Source organism: Sander lucioperca, chromosome 19 (assembly GCF_008315115.2).
Source record: "Sander lucioperca isolate FBNREF2018 chromosome 19, SLUC_FBN_1.2, whole genome shotgun sequence".
NCBI lineage: Eukaryota > Metazoa > Chordata > Actinopteri > Perciformes > Percidae > Sander > Sander lucioperca.
Window position 1 is genome coordinate 26,810,015 of NC_050191.1, and position 25,466 is coordinate 26,835,480.

Here is a 25,466-nt window from a genome sequence, read left to right on the forward strand (position 1 = left end):
CTGGCACTAGCTGAGCATAGAGCTGTTCTAGGAAAGCTATAAGCCTTTCTGTGTTGTATGAGCCAATGAGTGGTGTGTTGAGAAGCAAACCATCATTGGCCATTGCAGCACACATGGTGATATTTCCCCCCCTTTGGCCTGGAACCTCCACAGTGGCCCTTTGACCTATGACATTCCTTCCTCTGCGCCGTGTTTTGGCAAAGTTAAATCCAGCTTCATCGATAAATACAAATGAATGTGGTGTTTCCAGTGCTTCCACCTCCATTACTCTCTGAAAAACAGTAAGTGCACAGTTTTACTGCAGTAATGCTAGTGTTTTATTTACTGTAAATATTTTTTATAGCTGTGTATGTAACCTCAGACGTCTTACCTGGACATATTGGTATCTTTGCTCTTTTACCCGTTCACTGTTTCTCTCGAACGGTACAGTGTATAACTGTTTCATTGTAACTTGGTGTTTCTGTAGGACTCGAGCAATAGTTGTGCTGACAGAATTAACATTTTCAAATATATCATTATCAGCCAGCACTCTATCTTGAATCTCCCGCAGTTTTATTGCATTGTTGACAACAACCATGTCAACAATAGCATTTTCCTGCTCATCTGAAAATATTTTTGCTCTTCCTCCTGTTGGGGGCAGCCTTTGGGTCCTGTTGTAAAAATATATTTTACAGTCAAACTTACTGTAATATATATCTGTGTAAATATTCTATAATTGCAATACAAAATAAATTGCTGTAATGTTTTCATTTACTGTAAGGATGTAACTCTCACCTGTTTGTATGATGGAAAATTCGCATTACAGATGCCACTGTGGATCTTTGCAGATTGGGTTGCACCCTCAACCCTGCCTCTCTCAATGAGAGACCATGGTTCACGACATGGTCTATAAGTGTAGCCCTTATTTCATCTGAAATAACAGCTCTTTGTCTTCCTCCACGCATCCGCCCTCTCCCTGCCACCCTTCTCCCTCCACGAACCCGTCCTCCTTGTTCCATTTCCAAAATTAGTCTTTCTGAGCTCTACCTATATAGCTATATATCTATCTATATACATATAGTGTGTTAGCATTTGAACAAAGTGCTGTAAATCCACAGTGTTGTGCAGGTTGTGGTTAAAGTCATGGGATTAGTGTGTAGAGTTTTGAAAACTGTGTTCAAGCAATGAAAAACGAACTAGAGTTTGGTCCACATGAGCTGCTGCTGTGCAGACTGTAGTTAGAGTTTTGCACATGTGGCTCTAGTTGTGCCCACTGTTGTTTAGCAATCAAAAAAAACTGTAATATCAAAAAGTTGCACACACTAAAGCTGTAAGGGGTCAGTATACGTTGAACAGAAAGCTTTTCAGATCGTTTGGATGTTTGCACCCCTTCGAACAATTTTGTGGTCAGATGACAGATCATACAAAGTATTTCGTTTTGAGCGCAGTGAACCCCTGATGAATAAAGTCAACAATTATGTCTAATGCAGTTATACTGAACTCATGATAGAATGATATTTGAGATGCAATGTGTCATCACATATGGGTATATTTTTAAGTCTTAGAATCCACTGTTAGCTAAAATTATGTTAGCTACTTCCCCATACAAACATATTGTAACTTTGTATCTTTTCCCAGCAGCAGTTGATGCACATATTACCCCACTTGCTCTGACAAAGTTCCCAGCAATTCTACAATATATGAAGCCCTTGTGTGCACTGGGATTTTTTTTTTCCTGTGAACCCCTAACGCATGGGTACACAATTTGAAGTCCTTGAGCATAAAATGTCATTTGTGACCTTGGGGGAAGTAGATGCATTTATTGATACTCAAAATAGTCTTGCATTGCCAGACCTTCCTCCACAGCGCTGTGGAGGAAGGTCTGGCTAGTCCACACAGCATTCTGGGATGGGAAAAAAACAAGCTCTGGTTTATTGGCATTTCTTAAAACCAATCACAATTGTCTTGGGAGGTGGTGAGAGCTGGATGGAGCTACTGCGCTCCATCTGCAAAATAGCCTCGGGAAGGAACTTGTGAACTTCCCTTCTCAGGGCCATCCAATCTCTGTATGACCAAAGCAAGAGCTACGTCCGGGTTCTCGGCAGTAAGTCAGACTCGTTTCAGGTGAGGGTTGGCCTCCGCCAGGGCTGCGCTTTGTCACCAATCCTGTTTGTAATATTTATGGACAGGATATAGAGGCGTAGTCAGGGTGGGGAGGAGTTGCAGATGATGTGGTCCTGATGGCATCATCGGCCTGTGACCTTCACCACACACTGGATCGGTTCGCAGCCGAGTGTGAAGCAGCTGAGATGAGGAGTGCCTACTCCAGGTAGGGAATGAGTACTTACCCCAAGTGAAGGAGTTCAATTGTTCACAAGTGAGGGGACAATGGAGCGGGAGATTGGTCGGAGAATCGGCGCAGTGGGTGCGGTATTACATTAAATTTATCGCACTGTTGTGACGAAAAGAGAGCTGAGCCAGAAGGCAACGCTCTCGATCTACAGGTCAGTTTTCGTTCCTACCCTCACCTATGGTCATGAAGGCTGGGTCATGACTGAAAGAACGAGATCCAGGGTACAAGCGGCCAAAATGGGTTTCCTCAGGAGGGTGGCTGGTGTCTCCCTGAGAAGCATAGTCATCCGTGAGAAACTCGGAGTAGAGCCGCTGCTCCTTTGCATCGAAAGGAGCCAGTTGAGGTGGTTTGGGCATCTGGTAAGGATGCCCCCTGAGCGCCTCCCTAGGGAGGTGTTCCAGGCACGTCCAGCTGGGAGGAGACCTCGGGGAAGACCCAGGACTAGGTGGAGGGATTATATCTCCAACCTGGCCTCGGGATCCCCCAGTCAGAGCTGGTTAATATGGCTCGGGAAAGGGAAGGTTGGGGTCCCCTGCTGGAGCTGCTGCCCCCACGACCCGACCCCGGATAAGTGGACGAAGATGGATGGATGGATGAAGGAACTTGTTTTGGTGGAACATGTCCCCTTTTTAAAGTAGTTTTAGTCGTGCAACAGAAACTCAGATTGGACAGATAGTCTAGCTAGCTGTCTGGATTTACCCTGCAGAGATCTGAGGAGCAGTTAACCATAGTCCTCACAAATCCACCAGAGGTTAGAAGAAAGAGGAAGTTGACGGACATCCGGCGGAATTCCCAGCAGCACCTGAGCTATCCCCGAAATGAAATGTTGTCGATAGACTATACTCAAAATAACTCACTTTCATATGCTTAGAAAGACTGTGAGATGCGGTTGAAAGCTCCAGATAAAAAAGCTTATTTGTGGATCTTGAGTTAAAAGTCAAACTTGGATCCCTTGTGGTAAAGGAAGGCTCAGCCAGTAACAATGAAAACTTCTATGCAGAGACGCAATTACAAAATGCAAATACTGGCCATACATAGTATCAAGTATTTGGTTTTATTCATAGACTGTAAAGATAGTGGACGTAGCATCCATGACGTCCCCCATTGGTTTGTGGACTCCCATTTTGAAGACTTGAGTTTGGCGATACAGGCGTCGCCATCTTGTTTTATTGCAACCGTATGTGACAGATGTGATTTTTGGATGACGCGCCCAGGTCTGTGTTGTTTATGGTTGAAATGTAGTTGCGCTGAAGGGGAAAAGTTGCCGGTTTTCAACCATTTAAAAGTGAGTCATTCAGTGCAGATTTACCAGCCGGTAAACATGGACCTCGGCTCACTAGTGCCGTTCATTGGCATGTAGGGCGGTACAGAATATCGTCCAACTTTTTCCTCAAGTTACCAACTAACCCTGGCGGTAGCTGGCTATCTTGGTTGGCATAATGCTGAACAAGACAATTTTAGGCGACCAAAATGTTCCAATTAACTTAAATGAAGTGAAAACACACAGTGAGAGGGTCAAAATTTTAGACAAAAACACAGACAACACCAAAAAACAAGTGCAGGTCTATTTTAATGTACACAGCGCCATGGTTAGCGTCGCTAAGCCTCTGTCCTGATTGACAGGTCAGCGTGTAGCCACGCCCCTAAAGCATCTCCTGCTTTATTGTCTATTTTAAAATAAATGGGACCATAATTAACAAAATGAGTATCATGCTGTATTGAATAAGACTAGAAACTAGCGATTGGGACCATAAACTAATTATAAAAATGTTTACTGAGGTAATACATTAAGTGAGAAGTAGGGTCATTTTCTCATAGACTTCTATAGACACTTTACTTTTCAGACCCAGAAGCTTCATCCATTTTTTATTTAAAGTCTTAAGGATTATAACTCTTAAGTTGTTGTTTTTTTCATTTAGCCACAGTAATAAAAAACGAGTTCAAATTAAAACATTTTTAAAGGTTACTGGCATGAAAATGGAAACCAAACACTGACTGAGTAGGTCAGTATAGTTGTAAAGGAGCTTCATGTGCTTATTACTGTCCTGTCATGGCTGTGATGGATGGCCTTTCCATTTTTTATAGGTACTTTTACTATTTGTCCATGACATTGATAGGCATGCATTTGTCTTTCCAACACGGTTTATAATGACATTTTTGTAGTGGGATGGTGGGAATAAAACATGACCTGACATGAAAAAAAACATTCAAAAGGCTGAAGGTGTTTTCTAAGCTCCAGCGGATCCCTGCTGCCACACACACACACACACACACACACACACACACACACACATAGGAGCCATGTAAAAGGTAGCTATTACATTACATTCTCTGCTGGATTATGGTGCTTATCTGCTCACAGTTGAGGTACCTTTTGTTGTAGACCTCTATATCCTAACAGGATGAGCTGCACATTATCTAAAGAAGGATAAATCATCTTAAAAAACCCTGAGAATCATTGTGTTAACAAAGCATGGCACTGTTAGTTAAGTCATGATATGAACCTGCCCTGTTATGTGAAGAGAGAAGTTTCAAAACTGAATATAGTACAGAATTGAATGAGGATCAAACGTTTATTGGCAAACATCAGCCATTCAGTTCATCTTCCTTATTGTCCTTTTATCGTTGAATGGATGTTTCAGGATCTTCTGAGCTTTCAGAATTTTTTTTAAAAGCGGTAAAAAGAAGTATCCGGAGTTATTGTTCTTTATTGTTTACATGTTTTACTTACAGCTGCATCACTTAAATTTGCCTAAAATAATAGGGCTATACTTTGGAATTTAAGATTATGATGATGATTCTACAGTATGAGACACAATAATCTCTACTCAAAGGTCCACTTACTAGCTTTTTGTGTCCTGACTTAGTTAAGTGCTATTGCTCTAACATAAGTAACAACAATACAATGAAAAATATAAACTGGTGGATAGAAAAGCACTTTGACAAATTTGAGTCAAAGAGATGCAGAACATTTCATGCTGTTTATATGTTTTCTATGTTTCTCTTTGAATATACAGAACCTTTACCCTGTTGAATGTTGTTGTAGTTTTTACAATGTCCTTTTTTATTCATTAACTGCCCAGAAATCAAATCTGGGTTGAGCTCCTGCCAGTAATCAATAGAATAAAAAAGCCTTTATTGTCATTGTACAGAATACAACAAAATTAGGAATGCTACTCCTGAACAGTAGCCTGGTTGACACCAGACCCTTCTCAGTTGTAACTGAGAGTAGGTCTGGGGAAGCTTCATTCACAGCTCATTTCCAACGGATGGCACTCAAATGCCTCTGGGCGCAATTGGATAGTCCTTCAACCAATCAGACCAACGATCCGGGTGGCGTAGCAGTGACAGCGGCATCAACGGGTTGCTGCGCTTCGGTGACCGTCATGTTGAATGTAAACAAAAAGCTGCTTGGCGTCGCTGCGCTATCGTCATTGTGTAAAGCCGCCTCAACGGTTGTGATTGGTGCCTCGATTTGGAAAAATTGGAGATGGGCTTGAATGGGCTCTTGGCCAGACGGACTTGCAGAGCAAATCTCAAATTTGCCGGAAGTTCATCAGGGTTTTCCCAGGCTACCTAAACAGTGTAATAAAAGACACAGGAAAAACTTCACAAAGACAAAAACAACATAAGCAAACCAAAATCCACAGCCAACAATACAGGTTCAAACATATTACCGTTTTTCTGAATTGCTAAAACACTAAACCCCATTCCTTGAACCAAATGCTCAGTGGCCTAAACCCATTTGCTGAATCAATCACTCTCTTTGCAAAACTCTACACACACTCTCACTAGCTAAAACACATTTCACACTGTGATGCACTTGTGTTGCAAAATGGTTAACACAGGCAGCAAAAGTTAAACACAACTACGACACAGTTGTCATCGTTTACACGCGACGACTCAAAATTGTACACGCGTTTCTACGGAGGTGATCAAACCAATCGTAGAGAATAGAAAAGCCAGTTCAGAGTGCACAGGTGGCACAGCATTGCCGTAGGTGTTGCTGTCTGATTTTGTGGTTTCACAATACTTTTTAGTGTACTGTCACATGCTTTTTATTTCTTTTTCTTCTTTCTTTGACCTTTTGCAGTTTGACTACTGTATTGCTCTACAAGTGCCTAATATACTGAGCAGACATTCAATATTGGGTTACACTTTACTTGATGGTATCTACATAAGAGTGACATGACACTGTCATGAATGTGTCATAAACATTATATACAAGTCATAAACCTTTATGACGTAATGCTTCTTTTAGTGTAATTTGTTTTTTGTCATGACAAGTTAGAGTTAGGGTTAGGGTTAGGGTTCATGTGTCATGACAGTGTCATGTCACTCTTATGTAGATACCTTCAAGTAATGTGTTACCCAGCATTGTAGTACTTGCACTACTTGCAGTGTACAAGATATTAACTGTACAAGTTGTGATATACTTTTTGTTTTCATTGCAAAATGTGTTTACTATATGAAACACTGTGAACATTTTGTTTCTGTAACTACATGCCCTGCACACTGTGTTCTCGAATGTTTGAGGTAATGTCTAATGAATGCTCTGTAGTGTTTAGTTATTGACCGGCTGTGTGTATGTGTCACGCACACCGGGAAATGGACCAACAAATGCTTGACTCAGGTAAGTAGAGTTCAATGGTTTTATTAGAGCACTAATAAAACTTACAGGCAACAGTTTCCAAGAAATGACAGACAAAGGGAAATCCGAAAAACAAGCAGTAGTCAAACATCCAAGGGAATCAGGAACTCAGGAACACAAGAAACAGGGAAAAACGCTCGAAGGCTGCACACAGGGAAAACAGACGAGTAAGGGTAAGACTGATGCTACGTTTACACTTGGCCGGCTATTTTCATAAACAGACATTTCAACCTCTCCGTTTTCAAAAATAAGATCGTGCACAGCTGTCAGTTTTCAGAAAAGTGTTCGTTTACATGTATCCGTGTATATATGCCGTCAATGCCGTCAACAGCATGCCAAACCTGTAGGTGGTAGTGTAACGAGAAGCTCAAGCCCACGTTAGCCAATCAGAATCCTGAAAATAGCAACAACAGCAACGAATCACTCTTCTTTTCCTCACTTCCTCGGCTGCCTAAACCTCAGTTTGTCTCAGTTTACATGCAAACGTGCAAACTAAGTTTTCCAAAATCTCCACTCTGGCCGGAGATTTTAGAGAGAATCGTTTTCAGAGGCGAATTCTCCGTTTGCGTGTAAACAAAGGGCACAAACGAAGGGAAATGTCTCAGTTTTTCAAAATAACCATGTACGTGTAAACAGGGCCTGAACTTAAATACACGAGACAGGGGGGACAATGAGACGCAGGTGCAACACATAGGGCCGGGGCCAGGTAATCACACAGTCGGGAAGGTGGTCAAAGACCAGGAAGTCAATGAGACGAGAAGGTACGTTTCAAAATAAAACAGGAACTGGAAAACTAAACAGAAAACACGAAACAAACAAAAAAACAAACTTGACACAGGGACGAGACATAACAGTATGATCTGAAAGCAGTGTTTGATTTTGCCAACAGAGTAAGGTGTTTTGTGAATATAGTTTGAGAATTTGGTTTTGTGTTTACAGATTTGAGAAAATGGGTGAGGGTTTCAAGAAATGTGTCTTAGCAATCGAGAAAAACTGTAAGTAAAATAAATAAACCCAATCTCATTTTGTACTAGAAGAGTTTGTGTTGCACCAGGATAATCTAACTAAAACTTAGACTTAGACTTCTCTTTATTGATCCTTTTGGGATGACTCCCGCAACGAAATTAGATTTCCAGCAGCAGATTTCAACAGCTTACAAAACACTCTTTAAATAAGGCGGTATAAAAAATACAGTATAGAAAAAATACAATATAAGAATAACAATAACAATAAACTTTTAGCTAAATATTTTTTACAAAAAGTAAACAAACAGTAAAAAACAATAAACTACAGATAAACAAAGATAAATATATAGGACTGTGTATGGTATTGTGTTATTATACAGTTAATAAATAAATGACATTTAGCATAAATTAGCAGTTAAGAGCAGTGTCCAGGTATGTATGTGAGTAGATTATTAATTTATTGCACAGTGAATGACTGAGTGAGAACTGGGTATTAATGTGCAATTTATCATTCTGGATAAAATGAGACATTAAAAAATAGTTTGTGTCAATCTAACACAATGATAAAGTATTATTACACAAAATATAGTGGGTATGAATTAAATAAAAACAATCCTAATACTGTCTGTCAGGATCTGCTAGGACAGGCTAAAGAAAAAGCCTCAAGCAAGAATCAGATATGGAATTTCCCCAGTTGATCTTTTAAATTCAGTTAGTCAGTATCGGTGGCGCCGGCAGGATTCTATTTCATAGTACGCACAAAAAGGGCCTGCCTGCTGAAGGGTTTTACTGCGCCAGAAATCAGCTGTTCTTATAATACGAGAGTGTGCTCCTAACATACTTTTTATCATATCATAATGACCAGATCATGAAAGTATTTTACTGGAACGTTTTGTAAGAGAGAGAGAGAGAGAGAGAAAGAGAGAGAGAGAGCGAGAAAGGGGGCGAGAGAGGTGGTTGAGCTCAGAACAGACAGCTGTTGGCGAGCCAGTATAGAGAGATAAATAACAGGATTTCTCTGTGTGCCATGTAAACATCATATCCTGAATATGATCAAAAACGGGATAAGCCTCATAACCACAATGTTCATGTCCATGTTAACACACATGATTCATACAGCATGCTAGCTCGGTCCGTGGGTTTAACGATACTCAGCGTCCAGCGGATCGAGATACAATTAACATTCTAATTAATAGTGGATGGGTTGTTGGTGAAATAACGTGTAATAATGAGAAAAAAATCGAAAATGATTACTGTGAACATAGCAGAGCTGCTGTTGGCTGCTGCTCCTGTGCACATTAAAGCATTGTTATCATTAGATGCATTGCATGCCTCACAGAAGAAAAAAATGTACGCACAGTGACAGGATTACGGCTTCCTGCGCCACTGAGCAGTATCATCAACATTATCATAGTAGTTTGATATATATGCTTGTTACATTGCTTTAAACCACTAATAGTTTGATTTATTTTTAAATTAACACTTTGCGATAATGGTACCTTTCAATAATTTCTGCCATTACTCTTTGCCGTGTGTTAGTGTTTATCTTTCAAATTATTAATGCACAAGTCCAAGCATGCAGAGAGACAAATGTCCTCCAACGTCCAAAAGAGCAGCAGATGGTCGATAGCTTAGGAGAACAGACAGACAGCCAGGTTCCACTGCAAACACATTAACTTCATGGGGGCATGAAGCCACACTTATGTCAAGGAGCGTGATTGGATTTGCAGGAACCCAGTGTTATCATTGGTTATTCAGCCATTTATCTGTAACATAATGACGAGGATATTGAGTTCTTCCTGCTTTCCGTCCGGCGAGTATGACATCATAGTCTGGAAGGGCGAGAGGATCATAACCTGATTATCTGATTAGAAAATGGAGACCTACCAGGGGCTAACACAGCTCTGCTGCCAAGACATCAAGCCAGTATGTGGTGCAGTCTGCCTCTGTCTTCTAAAAAATGCTTTTTCACTTTTTATGGAACCTGGGATGTCACACCCATAACCGTTTCTTTTTCTCTTACCAATGAGTTAGCAAAAGTCCACCCTGATTACAGTTTTACAGGCTTTAATTACAAAGTGCTCGGTCATAAAGAGGGCCCTGGCTTTTCATATTCCAATGCTCTTTATTTTCCCCCAAAGGAGGAACTGACCTTTCTGAAAGCTACCACACCTCTTTCCAAAGATTAAATAGGTCACCTCCTGTTTTCTTGCAAACACAATGAATTCATGCTAAAGCAGCACAGTCTAGGTTTGTAAAAAAAAGGTCTAAATTAAGTTTTTAATTTCCAACCACTCACTATGACATCTAAAACTATCTAATAGATATTTTACAGTATCATGATTACTATCATGACATAGATTATTTTGCATTAGTGGCCCTATTGGGAACCATTGTTGTGGCATTGCTGATGTCACGTGAATAGCATGATGTCATGGAAATGAGCTGATCTAGTTGAGAGTCAATCTTCACACATTTCTTGCCAGAATGGAGGCATTTCATTTCCTGCTCACAAGTAACAAAGTAAGTAAGTAAGTACAATGTATTTATATCACACTTTTCACAGATAAAAATCACAAAGCGCTTTACATAAGACATACAATATAATACATATTAAAACAGTGCACAATTAAAATCAGATAGTAAACAAGACAATTGATCATGTCCGAGAGCGCTGAACATGATCAATTTAATTTAACATTCAATGTTTTATCTCAGTAAATGACTAAGTAGTGCTAAAAATGTGTTAAACTGGCTTGACTCCAGATCCAATAATACTGTGTCCACATAAAGGACATTTAACATAAACACTGGACACGGTCAGTTTCACTAAGATTTATGCAGGACACATACCATTCAAACGTTTCCATGCTTGGGTCACTCTCATCCCATCTGTCTTTCTCGTGTGTGGAATTAGGCATCAGTAACACATCTCTACTGGCAGATTTATTGGTTGTTGAGCCTGGCTTAATGGTGCTCTTGACAGCTTTCTCTGGCTCAGTGAGCAGGCCAGATCCTGGAGAAACCCTCTTTGGATCCTTCAAAGTGACTTACTGTGTTACCCTGACAGCCTGGATGGGCCTGTTTATCCTGGCCTTCACTGATAATTACAAATCTGGAGGCTGGAGTGTTCAATGGAGAACAAGAGAGGTGGAGTAGCCTCAAGAAGACCTGAGCCCCTTTCACACATGCACTGCAACGCTGAACGTATTAAGACATTATTGTAAATGTTTTAACTAAACATTACCGGGAGGAGATGTATGAGCTGTGTGAGATTGCAAATGTCCGAATCAGGGGGATCGAACACTAAACGGTCTTTACCCTGCCAGCTCCCTAATACGAAGTGTAATGTATTGTCTGATTGAGCCCATGTGTGAATAGAGCAGGTCATTCACACAGTGAGTCGGCATGTTGATGACGTTTCTTTCATGCGGTAACCAGAAGAAAACAAACATCCGAAAGAGAAGAGGAAGAAGGGTGATTTACACAAAGACGCCAATGAAAAGGTCTAACTGGAAAGACGTCGAGATTCAGAAACTTCTGTTGGTAAGGGTCAATGCAGAAATCGTCAGACAAATTCAAGAAATGTCAAGAGACTCTGTGTTTATGACCAAATTATGAATCGGCTGCACGCTCTACCCAGGCGCCACCCTCATTTAAACCAAATTTCCATAAAGTGAGAGTGCGTCTGACATGGACAATTCCCTGTCGTGTGCTACAGTGTACATGTGTGAAAGGGCAATGTCCGGATCTAATTCTCCGGACATTGTCTGGAGTTCACATGAGAAAAGGGCCCTGGATAGATCTAGGCCTTAACAGAGAAATTGAGGTGAATGTTTTTCAGATTGTCAATTTAAAGCCACTGTATGTAGATTTTGTTGCTCTTGAGAATGGCTAGACCTTTTGGAACAGTATGTTTCCACATGCCACCATTTTAAAGCTTTCAACTGCATCCTACAGTCTTCTTGAGAAAATGGAGTGTCTTCCCCATCATCGCACAAGCCCAGTCCAATGATGTGGGACAACTCCACATCCCTCTTGTGAAGCACCTTGACCACGTTGTCAAATATACACTGTGCGGTTACAAAGTGCACATTATCATTGCCCAGATCTCAACTCTTCCTTTAATTTCTAACTTGACGTACAGAATCTAATCAGCAGGGCTGTGAGTAAGTCACACATGCAAGTCGCAAGTGAGTCCCAAGTCTTAACCTTCAAGTCACCAGCAAGTCTCAAGTCACTGCGGTGAGGATCAAGCAAGTCGAATCCCTGCTATAAGTCCAGCAAGTCTCAAGTCAAGTCGTACAACATTTTGATGATCTACCCAGTTTTCACATTTAAATCATCCCTTTGATTTGGATGTACTTTTCATATCTGGTGCCAGTAAACAGAAGTGAGAGAAAAGAGCGCACATTATGATCTTTATTGCATAGTTAATCATAAGAAATCTAGTTTAGACTGTGACAGCGGAGGACGTTGCCAGCTGTGAGAGCCGATTCATTTTGAAACAGTTTCGGCCAAGGGGAACCTCGAAATTGACCAACGTCATCACTCACTCCGACCAACTTCATCACTCACTCACTCTCTCAGTCACTCAGTGACAGACTTTCACATTTACTCTATAGGGCTGACCCTTGGCCCTGCCAGTTCAGCCAAAAAGCAATTAGACCAACAATGACCTACAACAAGACAGATATGATATGTGTCCTAATGTGAGCAGTGGCTTTCTTTTTGAAATATCAACAAACCCGAAAAGACAGCTGCACATTAATTGTTAGCTATTTGGTTTATAAATGAAATGCTGAATCAGCCGTTTTCATTGAGTAGGTGAAACACAGACGTAATGTCAAATTTCAACTATTTAACTGTGATTGAAATATTTAACAGTCTCACCCAAGATATTTTCTTTAGTTCAAATTCCCTGCCAAGGATTATCGCCACAGCTGCAATGACGTCTTCAGTATGATGACAAAGAGGATAAAAACATGAAAAACGTGAAATATCGAAGTTTGGATGATGACTTAATTGTAAATAACGTAAGCTGTTAAAGGAGACCTATTACCTTTTCCTCATTTTTCTATCATATCTATAATTACAATGTCGGATGTTCATATGAAATGTAGCCACAGCTGCAAATAATGTGATAAACATATGTACAAGTCATCCTTGTGAGCCAAAACCTCAGATTTTTTATGTAACACTGGGCGTGTAACCTGTGTAAAACATGAAACTGAAACATAAAATAAAATGATTGAAATAAAAAATAAAAAAACATTGGTTTCAGGCTGTCCTGAACTCTGGTTTCAACAGTTTCTTCTACTTTCGGCTCAATGTAAGTAAGTAAGTAAGTAAAGTTTATTTCTATAGCACATTGAAAAACAGCTCGCGCTGACCAAAGTGCTGTACATAGTGCATTAGCCACAGGGTAATAAAATAAAAATAAAATACACTTACAAATCAGTGGTTTAGGCTAAAACGACATCAAAAGACAAACACTTAATTACAAACATAGCAGAGTAAGACAATTAAAATGCTGGGAAGGCCAATGTAAAAAGGTGAGTTTTGAGCCTGGCTTTGAATATCACAATAGAAGAGGCATTTCTGATGTCAGGTGGCAGTCGGTTCCACAGCTAAGGGCCAGCAACAGAAAAGGCTCTGTCACCTTTTTGCTTAAGCCGGGACCGTGGGACATGGAGGAGACCTTGGCTGGAGGATCTGAGGGACCTGGGAGCTACATGGGAATGAATGATATCCACTATGTAGCTGGGGGCCAGGGCGTGAAGAGCTTTAAAAACCATCAAAGTATTTGCAGTCTAGCCGCTGCATTTTGAACCATCTGAAGCCGTGCCACCAGAGTCAGAGGGAGACCAAGGTAGAGTGAGTTACAGTAGTCTAGGCGGGAGGTTATGAAGGCATGGATGACTTTTTCCAGATCACTGTATGACAGAACAGACTTGAGTTTGGAAATTATTCTTAATTGGTAAAAACTGGTCTTTACAACAGATGATATTTGTTTCTCCAGGTTAAGATGGGAGTCTAAAATAACACCCAAGTTGCGCGCATGGGATTTAACATAGGGGACAAGGGGACCAAGGTCAGCAGGGATGGAAATTTGGGATTTTGAAGGGCCAAAGACAATAACTTCAGTTTTGTTATCATTTAACTAAAGAAAATTCTTAGCCATTCAGATTTTAATTTCTTTCAAACAGTCTAAAAGAGGCTGCATGGAGTTGCTGGATTTAAGTGGGATGTACAGTTGGGAGTCATCTGCATAGAAATGGAATGAGATATAAAATGTTCTGATGATGTTACCTAGGGGGAGCATGTAAAGGCAGAAGAGTACTGGACCCAGAATGGCTCCCTGAGGGACACCATAAGACACAGGGGCAGGGGATGAAGAGTACTGGCCTATGGATACTGAAAAAGTTCTTTGGTGGAGGTAGGAGTGAAACCAGTTTAGAGCTGTACCCTTGATGCCAACCCACTGTTCAAGATGCTCTAGTAGTGTACCATGGTCTACAGTGTCAAATGCAGCGCTAAGATCCAGCAGGACCGGAATGGCATTATCACCTGAGTCAAGGGTGAGCAACAGGTCATTTGTCACCTTTAACAGGGCTGTCTCAGTGCTCTGGCAATGTGGTGCATTTTGCATCTAGGTTATGTTTTTTTAGCATAGGCTGGACAACCACATGCTTGAAACATGTAAGAACGGTGCCGGTGGTAATCTGTGAAGGGATAGGATCGTATGGGGCTGTTGATGGTTTCATGTGCTTTACAATGTCCCATAGTTCAGTGTAGGACACTGCTTGGAATTGGTCAAAAGAAGCTGTAGCAGTGGGGAAATGTGGTGTGGTGTCAAATACAACAGGAATGAACTGTCTCTGATGTGGTCAATTTTCACAGTAAAAAACTTCAAGAACTCTTCACAGCTATTGGTAGATGCCTCGACCTCTGAAGAGACTTGGGGGTTAACTATTGAGTTTATGGTATTAAATAAAATTATAGGGCGATGGGAATGTTTGGTTATAATGTCTGAGAAATGCTTAGCCCTGGCTTTTTTTGCTGCAGCTTGGAAATTGGCCAGGGAATTTCTGAATATTTCTAAAGAGACTAGGAGGTGATCTTTTTTCCACTTACGCTCCGCTCTTCGACAAACCTGTCTGAGATGGCGGGTGGAATCATCAAACCACTGTTGAGATTTAAAATTAGGGCGTTTGAGTTTAAGAGGGGCCACAGTATCAAGGATAGCTGAGCTTAATGTGATGTCAATCCTTGCCGGATTTCTTTATGTGGTCATCTGCTCCAGGCACGTTACTGCAGTTTTACCATTACATACACTGCTATATGTAGCTACATGCTAAAAAATCTAATATTGGAACATTTTTGATTGCGTCGTTTTTAGTTAAGAAGCCTTATTTGGTGATTTTCCACAAAGTTTTCAGAAACTGCCACTGTGTACTCTGATACAGTCAGTCCACTGCTACATGTGACTGTACAATAAAAAGTAATAAAACATTTTTTAAACATTAAATCATGCAAACATATTCTAGTAGAAACACAAAATACAAGTATGAACCTGACAATAAGCATAATAGTTTAAAAACAAAACAAACCTAGGCCTGTCCATGCAACAGACTAGTCCTATAAATCATTTCTATTTATATATTTAATCCTATAAAAGCAGGCCCATGTTCATTGTGACTGCTCAATGAACTGCTTGCTCATTTTTTATGTCCTGGCTATTATTCCACTTTCTTCACCGCCTTCCACATGGCCAAAGCGCTGCTTCTACAAGTTAAAAAGGACTATGTGTCCCCTTGATTGAGGGGACAACAGATGCAGCACACTGCCTGCTTGAAGCGGAGCCATTAATCACAGCAGTGCCGTTAATGAAAGGGACTTACTCAGCCGAGCAAGGAAAGGAAAAAATAGGAACCTCTTATTTAATTAAGAGGGAAAGCACAGATTGACAGTGATGGGCAGCACTGAGGGACTCCCCTTATCCAAATGGAAGCAGATTGCACTATTCACTTGGAGCTTTACAGGGAAACAGTTGGAAACACAACATTGTTAATGTTCGAATGGAGAACAGGTTGTGTATTCTTCCCTTGACAAAATTATCTACAGCCCACATTAGCTGTTTCTATCCTCAGGAGGGAACATGGAGTCATTAACTAATTGCCTGCAGCGAAACAAGCTGGAAATGCACACTATTCAGCACATTAAAAACCCTTCAAATTCAGGTGTATCTAACTTTTCTCAGACTCAATATAAACAGTGCCCTATAAAAGTGAAACTGAATCCATTGATGTTTTGTTCACCATTAACCTGAGAAGTGTGGGCCATGTGTTACAGGTCAGAGGCCACTGGGGGGAGAGGGGTGTTGGTACAGTATTAGTTTGCACATAGACTCCATAAAGAGCTCCTTGGTTAAGCAACAGATGCCCGGTGTCAAAAGTCACTGTGTGCCCTTTCCCCCTCCCTCCTCAGACAGAAGGGAGATAGGGAGGGACAGACGGACTCTAGGCCCCTTTTAGGGCCTCAACAAAAACACGCTCCAGGCTTTTGTTTTCTCTGGAAACCTGCTGCCTGGATCCCCACTGAACTAGCCGAGGGTGCACTACAAGATAATGGTTGGATGTAGGTAGTTGCATTCGTATTAAAGTGGAAAAGGGATGAAGGACACAAAATAAAGAGTAAGAAATGATAGGGGTTCAAATGTTTTGCCTATCTGCAGCACTATTTCTTTACAGCAGACATATTGACATAGACAAATATGAATATATGCATCGCACTCTCATGAATGAGTCCGTATGATATTGTAGGAAAATGTCATGCACACCAAAACGTAAGATAAGCCAGGTGGAGGACGCCACCTGGCTACGAGCTCCATGACGTCGAGCGGCAGTTGCTAGTTATTTAGGCCGCTACAGAGCTTCCTGACACTGCATAATATAGTATGTTGAAAATAGTGATAAAAAAGTTATAGTATAATATGTCGAAAGAAGTCATAGTATTGCATGTCGAAAAGACATAGTATGGTGAAAAAAGTGATAAAAAAGTGATAGTATAGTATGTTGAAAACAGTGATAAAAAAGTGATAGTATAGTATGTCAAAAAAGTCATAGTATAGCATGTCGAAAAGTCAAAGTATAGTATGTTGAAAAAAGTGATAACAGGTCATAGTATAGCATGTCAAAAAAAAGACGTAAAAAGTCATAGTATAGTATGTCAAATGAAGTCTGGAAGGACATGCAAACTCCACACAAAAATGCCCAGCCCGGACTGGGGATTGAGCCAGGAGTAACAGTCTACAGTGCCTACTTGTTGGTGCTAGTTAGAGGACTGCTAACAACTGAGCCGTAGTCATAGTATAGCACGTTAACCACTGAGCTACTGTGCCACCAAATAATGTGTTTTGAAAAAAATCATAGCATATGTCGAAAAAGTGATAAAAAAGTCATAGTATAGTATATCGAACAATGTCATAGTACAGTACATCAAAAAAAGTGATAAAAAAGTTGAAAAAAGCATAGTATAGTATGTTGAAAAAAGTGATGGAAAAATCATAGTATAGTATGTTGAATAAAGTGATAAAAAAGACATAGTATAGTATGAGATCGAACCAAGGGTCACAGTCTGCAGTTCCTATTTGCAGGTGGTTGTGGGAGCAGTGCTAGCCACTGAGCCATAGTCAAGGAATGAAAAAGTCATAGTATAGCATGTTGAAAAAAGTCACAGTTGATATGTCGAAAAAGTAATAAAAAGTCCCAGTATAGTATGTTGAATAAAGTGATAAAAAATCTTAGTATAGTATGTCAGAAAAGACATAGTATAGCATGGTAAAAAAAAGTAATAATATAGTATGTCGCAAAAAAAGTAATGGTAAAGTATGTTGAAAAAAGTCATAGTATAGTATGTGGAAAAAGTCATAGTATAGTTTTTTAAGACACTGTTGCAGGTTTCTGTTTAATTGGTGGCAAAGGTAAAAAGGACAGAAGAATCAAAATTCCTCTGGAGAATGCGGGTATCTAGCTACCTCTCGCATGCTAAGCGAGCGCTCTACCATTTGAGCTAATTCCCCTATATTTAGAATGACCGTGTAATGCCGTCTAGATCGGCCGAGGGCCGAGCGGTTAAGGCGCTGGGCTACTAATCCATTGTGCTCAGCATGGGTGTGTTCAAATCCCAACCTTGTTCACTCAGAGTTACTTATTCTGCTACAGTGAAGAACAACCGTTTTGGCATGTCCAGATCGTATCTTCCTCATCAACTCCATGCTGCATTTTTGTAGACCTACAAAGACCTATGTAAACACTAAGGGCATGTTCTGGATGAGACCTTTACTTTGAAATCACATGGAGGTAGACGAGGTGGCCGAGCGCTTAAAGGACAATTCCGGCGCAAAACGAACATAGGGGTTATTAACTGTTGTGTACCTACTCTGTTGCTCTCTGGGACATGTTTTCATGCTAATGAGTTTGGAGCTTTAACGGGGCTACCGCGGACCGCTGGTTAGCTTACAATGCTAGTATGTAGGGCATGGGGACACTCAAATTAAATCGCTATTTAATACCACTAAAAAGGCTCGAAACATCACCACACTTTAACATTAGCATAATTAGGGTCCCTAAATGTGAACCGAAGAATGCCGTGCAACATGGAATTCCCATGGAGATTCCACGTTGCACGGCGTTCGACTAGTCATAACTGGTTTTCAAGATGGCTCCCGCAAGTGAACATGAACGTGACTGTCTTCATAATCTATCTTTTTAATAAACTATCTGTACACTTACAACGTTGTCAATGCTTCGGTTCACATTTAGGGACCCTAATTATGCTAACGTTAAAGTGTGGTGATGTTTCGAGCCTTTTTAGTGGTATTAAATAGCGATTTAATTTGAGTGTCCCCATGCCCTACATACTAGCATTGTAAGCTAACCAGTGGTCCGCGGTACCCCCGTTAAAGCTCCAAACTCATTTGACTATTATTGTCCCAGAGAGAGACAGAGTAGGTACACAACAGTTAATAACCCCTAGGTTCGTTTTGCGCCAGAATTGTCCTTTAAGGCGAAGGACTGCTAATCCATTCCATAAAAAAGTCATAGTATAGCATGTCGAAAAAAGTGATAAAAGTCAAAGTATAGTATGTAGAAAAAAGTCAAAAAAGTCATAGTATAGTTTGTTGAAAAAAGTCATACTATGTCAAAAGAACACAACAACTCCATACAAATATGCCCACCCTGGACTGGGATCGAACCAAAGGTCATAGTCTGCAGTTCCTATTTGTAGGTGGATGGTGGAGCAGTGCTAACCACTGAGCCATAATCATAGTATTGTACATTGAATAAAGTAATAAAATAATCAACCGATATAAATATCCGATATAAATATTTATTATATATAATAAAATAATAAAAAGTCATCGTATATTATGACACAAAAGTCATAGTATAGTATGTTGAAAAAAGTCATAGTAAAGTATGTTGAAAAAAGTCATAGTATAATATGTCGAAAAAGTCATAGTATAGTATTTCAAGACACATTTGCAGGTTTCTGTTTAATTGGTGTCACAAGTAAAAAAGAAAGAATCTAAATTCCTTTGGAGAATGGGGGCATCGATCCCACTACCTTTAACATGCTATTGTGTAGCTCCAACTAGATCGTATATTCCTCATCTACTCCAGGCCACATTTTTCTGGAATTACTAGGCCTTATTAAACAATGAGGGCGTGATCTGGATCAGAACTTTACTTTAAAAATGCATAAAAACAGACGAGGTGGCCGAGTGGTTAAGGCGATGGACTGCTAATCCATTGTGCTCTGCATGCATGGGTTTGAATCCCATTCTCGTCGAACCACAGTTCTTCATTCTGCTACAGTGAAGAACAACCGTGTAGCTCCGTCAAGATCATATCTTCCACGTTTTTCTGGAATTACTAGGCCTTATTAAACAATGAGGGCATGATCTGGATCAGACCTTTACTTTAAAAATGCTTAAAAACAGACGAGGTGGCCGAGTGGTTAAGGCGATGGACTGCTAATCCATTGTGCTCTGCACGCGTGGGTTCGAATCCCATCCTCGTCGAACCACAGTTCTTCATTCTGCTACAGTGAAGAACAACCGTGTAGCTCCGTCACGATCGTATCTTCCTCATCTACGCCAGGCCACATTTTTCTGGAATTACTAGGCCTTATTAAACAATGAGGGCGTGATCTGGATCAGAACTTTACTTTAAAAATGCATAAAAACAGACGAGGTGGCCGAGTGGTTAAGGCGATGGACTGCTAATCCATTGTGCTCTGCATGCATGGGTTCGAATCCCATCCTCGTCGAACCACAGTTCTTCATTCTGCTACAGTGAAGAACAACCGTGTAGCTCCGTCAAGATCATATCTTCCACGTTTTTCTGGAATTACTAGGCCTTATTAAACAATGAGGGCATGATCTGGATCAGACCTTTACTTTAAAACTGCTTAAAAACAGACGAGGTGGCCGAGTGGTTAAGGCGATGGACTGCTAATCCATTGTGCTCTGCACGCGTGGGTTCGAATCCCATCCTCGTCGAACCACAGTTCTTCATTCTGCTACAGTGAAGAACAACCGTGTATCTCCGTCAAGATCATATCTTCCACGTTTTTCTGGAATTACTAGTCCTTATTAAACAATGAGGGCATGATCTGGATCAGACCTTTACTTTAAAAATGCTTAAAAACAGACGAGGTGGCCGAGTGGTTAAGGCGATGGACTGCTAATCCATTGTGCTCTGCACGCGTGGGTTCGAATCCCATCCTCGTCGAACCACAGTTCTTCATTCTGCTACAGTGAAGAACAACCGTGTAGCTCCGTCACGATCGTATCTTCCTCATCTACGCCAGGCCACATTTTTCTGGAATTACTAGGCCTTATTAAACAATGAGGGCGTGATCTGGATCAGAACTTTACTTTAAAAATGCATAAAAACAGACGAGGTGGCCGAGTGGTTAAGGCGATGGACTGCTAATCCATTGTGCTCTGCATGCATGGGTTCGAATCCCATTCTCGTCAAACCACAGTTCTTCATTCTGCTACAGTGAAGAACAACCGTGTAGCTCCGTCAAGATCATATCTTCCACGTTTTTCTGGAATTACTAGGCCTTATTAAACAATGAGGGCATAATCTGGATCAGACCTTTACTTTAAAAATGCTTAAAAACAGACGAGGTGGCCGAGTGGTTAAGGCGATGGACTGCTAATCCATTGTGCTCTGCACGCGTGGGTTCGAATCCCATCCTCGTCGAACCACAGTTCTTCATTCTGCTACAGTGAAGAACAACCGTGTAGCTCCGTCACGATCGTATCTTCCTCATCTACGCCAGGCCACATTTTTCTGGAATTACTAGGCCTTATTAAACAATGAGGGCGTGATCTGGATCAGACCTTTACTTTAAAAATGAACATGAAAACTTCACACAGAAATACCCTGTGATGACATAAGTCATGTATTACGATGAAAAAAGTTATAAAAAGTCATAGTATGTCAAAAAAGTCATTAAGAAGTCTTAGTATATTATGTCAAAGAAAGGCTGGAAGAACATACAAACTCCACACAAAAGGCCCAGCCCGGACTGGGGATTAAATCAGGGATAACACTCTGCAGTGCTTATCTTTTGTGTTTCTAACCTGTAGCACTTTGAGATCTTTGATGAAAAGTGCATTATAAATTAAATGTATTATTATTATTATTTATTACTTACTGGTGCTAATTGGAGCAGTGCTAACCACTGATCCACCATGCCATTTGTTGAAAAGAGTCATAGCATAATATGTCGAAAAAAGCCACTAAAAACCTATAGTATAGTCACAGTATAGTATGTTGAAAAAAGTCTTAGTATAGTATGTTGAAAAAAGTCATAAAAAGGTCATAGTATAATATGTCAAAAAAAAGTCTGGAAGGACATGCAAACTCCACACAAAAAGTCCCGCACTACACACCCATTATAAACGCAGAAAAAGCCTAAAGAAGCACTAAACTTAACAGTAATAACAGAAAACTGTAAAATAAATAAACAAGCTGAATCATTTTCTAACAACTGAAGGTTTTATGAATAGTTCAAACTTTGAATGATGTCTGTAGTGGGACTAGCAGCATTCTGAAGTTGAAGAAGCCTGAAGAGGATTTGATTGATTGCTCCATTGACTTTCAATGTAAAAAGAAAAAGGCTTAATATTTCAAAATGTATAAATGGAAGAAAGAAATTGAATACAAGCACAAATGGTCTTAAAGAGCTGAACATTTAGATATTTGAAAGGTTTTTGTAGCTAAAAGTATGCAGAAGTAGTAGGCGTCCGAAAATTGTACGGAAGAATCAGATAACAATACTATGAATGCTGCTGAATCAGCATTTACACAAATCTGTAGCATTTCCACATTAAAAGGATGACTATACCTATGTTATATTTTGTTGAGTTGTGTACCCAAATGTTTCCAACAATGTTCAAACCCAGAGAAATCTGTAATTTTATTCAGCAACACGGACAATGTCAACAATGTCAACATGTTGACAGGACTTCCAGCAAACGTGTCAGGTAGTGTAGCTGATTACAGTTAGAGGAAAATCAACAGTGTGATGTCTCTAAAAATATCCTATCAAGCTTCCTCTTTGGTTCGACACAATGTCAGCTTGTTGAACCCTCCAGCACTGTCATTACCAGTATGAATTCCAAAGAAACTTTAATTTCCAGGTCTGAAGTGGAGTCAAATTATAGCCGTGCTTCTCTTCCAGTCACCACAGAATTCTCTGATTTGCATCAGCTGTAATTTTGCACAAACACGTTTCCTGTCGCCACAATGAGCAGCTTCTGTTCCTGGAAGTTAAGATTGACTTATTTTGATGGGCAGAGGAAGTGCTGAGGGGAATTGGGGGGATTTCAGACAGCTGAAATAGAAACTGAAGTTGACCCCTTCAGCCCTCATCTGGAACTTTGCCACCATGGCACTGGCAGTCTAAAACTTATTTTGATTTGCATGGCAGGCTTGCTGTTTTTTCTAATGAAAGTCAAATAAAAAGCATTTAAAGTGGTCAACATGAGTGATTTTGAGACTGTCCTCCCATTAATTATGAAAAGATTATCAAAGGTCTGCTAAAGCCACAGAAACATGGATAGATGGGTCAACAAAATATCAGACTTTAGCACAAGAGCAGGGTCTGAAATTAACTAGGATTTTTCTCCACCAGTCAGAAATTTTTAACTTTTGAAATGTATGTGTTAAATGAAAGAATAACATTTAGATAATTTAGAAATCATTTGTTAAGAATGTTTCAATGTTTGATATGTTTGAACAAAAAACATGCCGGGGTGAATTCAGTGTTCCAATTACACTGTGGCTTTGGGTGGAGCCCAATTCTTCGTGGGTAGGGGGTGGGAGGGTATTGTACACATGCAGGCACATACATGAATACGCCCGCCTACATGCAAAAATATACTGTCAAAAACATAAACTGCCGACTCCAGCTTTAACAGAATGAAAACCTTAGAGCTACAAGCTTTCTTTTTGGGCCAATCCATTTCTCCTCAAGAAAATGTCAACTTGTGCTGTTTTCATGGGACAGCTGAATGACTCAGTGGTTAAAACTGTTCCCTGGTTGGGGTTTGTGTTAGGTTGAATGGTTTAGAGTTCAATTGCTTTTGGTGGCATCGCTTACATGAGCACTGCAACTAACCAATACATTCTTACGCTCATGTACTATTGCTGCCAAGTCTTCGAGCTACAAGCTTTACTTTTCAGGCCATTAAACTCTCCTCAAGAAAATGTGAACCTTTCCCTGGAACTCGTGTTGGCTCAGTCCTGAGTCTTATAATCACAAGTTCATTCCCTGTTATAGATGGGCAGTCTCAAGCATGCTCCTGACAGCACTGTTCTGATAATTAAATTTGGTTGATTCTGGTTTTCGGATTCTGACAAGACTGTCCGGCTCACACAGGTGTGTGGTGTTTGGGCTTTCCTTCTCACATTCACTGCTGTTACATATGCTATTGCATATATCCACCTATCCACATTGTTATCAACTTTGTATCTAACCAAATGTAAACATTGTATTCAAGTTGCTCATATGAGAATCACTGTTTACATAATGATGACATATGCAGCTGAAACAATCAACTGACATTTTATCTGAAACAAGCAAAAATACTTACTTTTACCAGACCTGACGCTCAAGATGGTTTGTTAAACCATTCCCGTAGCGGACAGTAGTTCCTCATAGCTCTGCACTGTTGAGCTCAGGCTCGTGCACGGGAGGGGTAGAGTACGCACAACGGGGCGAGGACGCATTTCATTGGTTCTTTCCAAGCGGACCGCGTGGCAGTGATTGGTGGGCATTTTTACAGCAGCTACATATAAAAAAGTGTATATTGGAAATTACACTTTTGTTATCAACCCTGCCTTTAATATGTTTTGTTTGTTTATGCATGCACCAAATACCAAGGCAAATTCCAAATAAGTGTAACTTACTGTGGCAATAAACACTTTTCTGATTCTTAGTTCTGATAGAGGTGGCAGAACAGAAAACATACTCATAGGGCTAATTTTTGGAACTTTGATATGAGTTTGATATTCAGGGGTTATTGTGTTAGGTGGCAACACATTCTCACTCCCAGTTAGGTTTAGGATAAGATGGTGGGTGGGCTTATAAAAGGTACGTTTTCGTGACACGCGGGACAAGAACGGGACAGTTGAGTTTAGGAAAAGAAGAACATGACAGTTGGGTTTAGGTAAAGAAGAATGGGACAGTTGGGTTTAGGAAGAGATTGGGGTGGGGTTATAAAATGAACATTTCAGTGACACGAACCCCAGTCTCCGGGGTGAAAGTCCTGTGTTGTTTGACCCATACACCCCCCAAACCAACCTCCCTACGTGGAATTTTCGGTCTTTCATACTACTCGCTACTGTTGTCGCTCTTAATACTACGTCATCTTCACGCGCCACGGAGCTGCTGCTCTGCCCGATAAATCTGAGCATCCATCTATGAAGATATATTGAATTCATTTTATTTTAGATGACGAAGAGGATTTACAAAATTTTCAGGACTGTGTCATCATACAGAATCTGAGCAAGCATACAGAGCAGAGAGGAATGTAAGATCAGAACTGATGAAGGTGAAGTGTGTGGAAGATGAAAAGAATACAGCCCAAGAGGATGTTTTGTTGTCAAGTTCAAAGAAGAGACCATGGAAGTCATGGATTGTAGGTGGCTGCTGCTTAAGGCTCTTTTTTTTTTTTTAAGATGGGAAGCAACACTTCGCCTGCATACCAGCTTTAGTATGCAGGGTCTCACTGCGCTCCTGTGAATAGACAGGTAGACAAGCACTGCGAGCACACCAGGTGCTCTATGAGTGGTAACCATGGACTGTATATAAAGATGGACGATGCAACAACACTTCCTCCCACTGTACAAAAGTGAAGCCAAAACATCCCGGATACGGGCGCTGCCATCTTGTAATTTTGAAACCAGAGTCTATGCAGTAGTGTCCTTGC

The 25,466-nt window shown here is 40.5% G+C and overlaps 1 long non-coding RNA gene and 7 other non-coding genes across 8 annotated transcripts; 7 read left to right on the plus strand and 1 right to left on the minus strand.

Moving 5' to 3' along the window:
• Nucleotides 1-4,969: 4,969 nt before the first annotated feature.
• LOC116040366 lies at nt 4,970-20,279 on the minus strand. The gene is made up of 3 exons (XR_004895839.1): nt 20,202-20,279; nt 6,833-6,840; nt 4,970-4,980 (listed from the first exon to the last, which is right to left on the minus strand). It is a non-coding gene; the product is annotated as an uncharacterized LOC116040366 (long non-coding RNA).
• trnas-gcu lies at nt 19,723-19,804 on the plus strand. Its single transcript has one exon. It is a non-coding gene; the product is annotated as a tRNA-Ser (tRNA).
• Nucleotides 19,955-20,036, plus strand: trnas-gcu. Its single transcript has one exon. It is a non-coding gene; the product is annotated as a tRNA-Ser (tRNA).
• On the plus strand, nt 20,203-20,284 carry trnas-gcu. Its single transcript has one exon. It is a non-coding gene; the product is annotated as a tRNA-Ser (tRNA).
• Nucleotides 20,285-20,434: 150 nt separating this feature from the next.
• On the plus strand, nt 20,435-20,516 carry trnas-gcu. The gene has a single exon. It is a non-coding gene; the product is annotated as a tRNA-Ser (tRNA).
• A 150-nt stretch (nt 20,517-20,666) lies between these two features.
• Nucleotides 20,667-20,748, plus strand: trnas-gcu. The gene has a single exon. It is a non-coding gene; the product is annotated as a tRNA-Ser (tRNA).
• A 166-nt stretch (nt 20,749-20,914) lies between these two features.
• Nucleotides 20,915-20,996, plus strand: trnas-gcu. The gene has a single exon. It is a non-coding gene; the product is annotated as a tRNA-Ser (tRNA).
• A 150-nt stretch (nt 20,997-21,146) lies between these two features.
• On the plus strand, nt 21,147-21,228 carry trnas-gcu. The gene has a single exon. It is a non-coding gene; the product is annotated as a tRNA-Ser (tRNA).
• Nucleotides 21,229-25,466: the final 4,238 nt, after the last annotated feature.